We start from the raw sequence: 4,469 nt of genomic DNA, 5'->3' as shown, positions 1-4,469 counted from the left end.
CTGGCTCCTCTGAGGCCCCATTTCAGGAAGGTAGCCTTATACATGGGGGCACTTATGCACAATTTTAACTGTAAGCATGTGCTTAAATCCCATTGATTGAAGTCTCATTGACTTCAATGGGCATGAAGCACATGTTTAAAGTTAATCATGTGCTTATGTGCTTTCCTGAATCTACTGTTATAAACTTAGCACTTAGATAATGCTCTGACTTTGCTGGAGCACTAAATATGTGTTCTTGGCCTCTAACTCACAGCCAGAATCTGGTGGATTTAGATTTTTGGCAAGTGTTTTAACCCCTGAAAAAAGAATTCTCCTCCACAATAAAGACATAGTCTAGTTCAAATAAAAAGAAATATGGGTCTCCCTACCCATCACTTGACTGGTAGCTTGTAAATTCCTTCTTCATTCCTAGAAAGAGGAGCAAGTGAAAATCCCAGTTCTAGATCCTATTGTTTCTCAGGGTTCTCTCTTTGAACTGGAAAGTAATGGGCTGTTTCTGGACTAGATCGTGCAGAAAGGTCACAGTTACAAATACCCCTTTAGAAAGTACTTTTGCTCCACATCCTGTTCCAGTTATATTTCATTTAATCCAACAACCCTGATATCTCTAATCCTATTAGTTTTCAAGACCCTCCACACAGTGTTTATATGTTTGTTTTTTAACGTTTTCTCATCAGCTATCTCTAAGTCCTTGACAGCTGCTCCCTCCAATGCAGACATTTGTCTCTATTTCTGTGCCCTGGTTCTCCTTGAGGTTGACATTTTTCAGTGATAGTGGACAGTACTCGCTGCATGTCAGTAAAAACACTTGCTTTTAACAGCTCTTATGAATTGCTGGGATAGATATTTATGTTTTTAATTTGCATTCTGTCAGTCATGGTCATTGCTAATAGTTTCAAAGATCCAAGACCTCTTAATGTTTTTTCCTATGACCCTGAGTTTTAGGGTCAAACACTTCCCATAACATTTTCTGCTGTCATTCTCTGGACAAGAATTGAAGCTGGCTGTCAAATATGAGAAATGATTTTTGTTGTTTCCTTCTTCTTCAGATGTAAGCTCCCACAAGTAATTCTCATGACACAAACATCAAATTCACAAAAACACTGCATTTTCACTAATTTTTCATGTTGGTATTAACATGCGTATTATTGGAGCACCAACAGGCTATGAGATCAGGAGCCACTTGTGTCTAGCATTGTACAAATGTAGGGTGACTGACAATCTCTAGTGGGGAGGTCACATATGGAAGTATACCTCTACCCCGATATAATGCGACCCGATATAACATGAATTCGGATATAACGCGGTAAAGCAGCACTCTGGGGGGGCGGGGGGGAGCTGCGCACTCCGGCGGATCAAAGCAAGTTTGATTATACGATTATAACGGGGTTTGACCTATAACGCAGTACGATTTTTTGGCTCTCGAGGACAGCGTTATATCGGGGTAGAGGTGTATTTGTATTGTTATTATTATTACAGTAATATTTTCCTTAAATTCCATGGCAATGATTAATGTACTTTTATCACTAGGGCTTCAAAAATGTTCTTTAGATTCCTAATGTTACAGGAGGGCTATTCAGAATCTTCATATCATAGCTATTCTTCATCCAGCGTTAAACTGTTCAGAGCATAGGTCACAGATGTTAGATATGGGGAAAAAGGATGGATATAAAAATTTTATTAAAGTTAATGTTTAAAATTAAATATACACAAGTTAAGAGGGAAGGTACTGTACATCTGGGGTCAGGCTTGGGTTATGAGGGATTACAGGTAACGGTTGCAAGGATGAAGAGATACATACATATCACATAACCGGCATAGACCCAGATTGGGGTGCAAGAGTTTTTTAAAGTGTCAGTGGATAGGTGGGCTCGGGTACGCCACCCATGCAATTTATAAGGAGTCCAAGTCACTATCGATGCAGCGAATGAGTACATGGGTGGGGTGCGTCCCTTGGTTCGTCAGGGAAGGAAGTGGGCTATTTCCCTGGTCGGCGGTCTCAATTACTCAATGTGGTATTGACAGTGTCCTGTGATGTGTTCCGTATAAATGTCTCTCGACCACCTGATAGTGTTGGACACCATGAGCTGTCTCATGAGCCGGGTGTAGCGTCGACCGACTCCGCACGCTCTCAGTACCGGCTCGTTGTGGGGGTCCCACGAGCCCAGGGCTGCCACGATCGGGGCGTGTATCTGCACCTCGTAGCCCTGGGCTCTCAGGGTCTCGGCCAGTGGGGTGTACTTAGACGCCTTCCGTGCTCGGGCCTTGTGGAAGGCCGGTGACCGGTTTTCAAATGGCACCGTGACGTCTACCATGAGCACCTTCTTCTTTTCTGCGTCTAGTACACTTGACCTTAGTGTTCCTTCATCTGTGCATCAAAGTGCTCCAGGCTCTCAGACACCCCAGAGGAGGACAGAAGAGCTTTCACACTAACTCTTGTTGTACCATGAGATGGTTCTGCACATCCTTGTCCGCCACCTGAATCATTCCAAAGAGTTCCTAACATTTGTTTCTAAATATTTTAAAGCCACAAGTCCTTTGAAAATGGTTATCCTGATTTCTGGAGGGATGATGGGGATCCCAAATAAATATCAAACTATCAGAGAACAAATTCTGAAATCACCTGGGTGAAATCTGTGGGGCATATTCAGGGAGAACAGAGCAGCTTCCCTATGAGAAGGGGAAATCCAGAAGAACTGCAACCCTGGGCGTGACACTCTCACTCTAGATCACTGTGCGGGGAATGTGTCCCCCACCAACAGCCCCATTGATCTCATAGCATTAATCAGCTGTGTGAAATTATTCACCTGTTTACAGGCTGGGGACTAAAAGACACAGAGAAGAGAAGCAGGACGGACTGGCTGGGGAGCCCAGGCAGGGCAGTAACCCAGGGCCAGATCCTGCAAACGCTGCCTAGCAGGTGCGTGCTCAGTGAGTTTGCTGGGCTACAAGGTGCCAAGCTCGCTTTGGGGCACTGTGACAGAGCAGTGATGGGTGACCAAGGCTTGGCTCTCTTCCCCGCTCTTGCTGCTAGGGGCCAAGGCTGCTGCTGGGCTGTACTGGCAGGACTTGTGGGGACGATTCCTGGGGATCCTCCCGCTGACTGAGCTGAGCCCTGGGCCTAGGGCTGCCAACCCTCCGGGAGTCTCCAGGACTTAAAGATAAATCTTTGATTAAAGATGATGTCATGTGGTGAAACCTCCAGGCATATGTCCAACAATGAACCCCGGCTGGGCTGGGGGTTACCTCCCACCACCCAGGATGGAGGCAGGGGCAGGAGGCAACAGCTGCCCCTCCCCGGCCCCTCTCTCAGGCGGGCCCCGCCAGGCTGCGGGCGGATGTCTGGCCCCAGGGGTCTGGCCCGGCCCCGGCGAGGATGAGCCCCGCTTCCTGCGGCGACCCCCTGGCGTCGGCGCGGAGCCCGGAGTCGCCCAGTGGCGGCGGCCGGGACAGCAGCGGCGGCGGCGGGAGGAGGGGCTGGAGGAGGGCCGGGGGCAGCGGCCTCGGCGGCGCCCAGCGTGGAGCGGGGAAGCACCAGCCCGCCGCACTGCCGCCGCCTGGAGCCACGAGCGCCGCCACCCCCGCGCCCCAGCCCGCCGCCGCCGCATCCCCCCAGGTAGGCGCCGCTCGCTGCCCCGGCCGGGCGGGATCTCAGCCCCGCCCGGTGCCCGAGGGGAGCCCGCTCCGTTAGACGGAACCCGGCAGCTCGGCATCCTCCGCCCGGCGCTGTGCGGCGGCATCTGGCCCCGGGCCCGCGCCCCCAGCCCGACCTCGCCCGCAGCCTCCAGGTACTGCCCCGGGGAAGGTGCCGGCCGCGGGTTCCGGGCGCTGGGGAAGCCCTGGAAGCGGGCAGGGCTGGCGCCGTCGAGGTGGGGCTGCTCGGGGGGCTGGGAAGCATCCAGAGGAGCCCGGAGGCCTTTCCCCCGCTGGCCCGGAGGGCAGAGGAGCCCTGGTCCCGCTCGTTCTCTCCCGGGGGGTGGGAGGCTGGGGAACTGCCCATCCTGCCTCTTGCTAACCGGGGCAGGCAGCTGCGTTTCCGATGCAGGCAGGGCTGCTCTGTTGGCAGCCGCGCAGAGCTGGGCTCCTCCAGCAGCCAGGAGAGGGGGTCGCCTGTTTCCCCCAGCTAAAGAGCCCAGGAAGTCGGTGAGTGCAGCCAGAGGCACTAGGGGTCTCTCTCCTCTCCCCCCACCTGCACCCATCACTGAAGAGCTGGTTTAAACCGAGAACGTTTCGATATTTCATTGTGCACAGTCCATCTCCTCCTCCTCCCCCCCCCCTCCCCCCCCCGTCTTCTGTAGCACTGTGAGAGCAAAACTTTATCTGGAATCTCAGAATTTCCTCTGCTGACACGGTACGTTTTAGGGTTGCCATCAACATAAAGCCATTGTAGATGACAACAGACGAACTCCCAGCGCTGAAACCTGTAGCCATTCTGGACATTTGGTTTTCTGTTTAGAAACAATAGGCTT

This window comes from Terrapene carolina, unplaced genomic scaffold (genome assembly GCF_002925995.2).
Source record: "Terrapene carolina triunguis isolate 2854851 unplaced genomic scaffold, T_m_triunguis-2.0 Scaffold211, whole genome shotgun sequence".
In the NCBI taxonomy this organism is placed as follows: domain Eukaryota; kingdom Metazoa; phylum Chordata; order Testudines; family Emydidae; genus Terrapene; species Terrapene triunguis.
Note: the sequence above shows the minus strand (reverse complement) of the source record.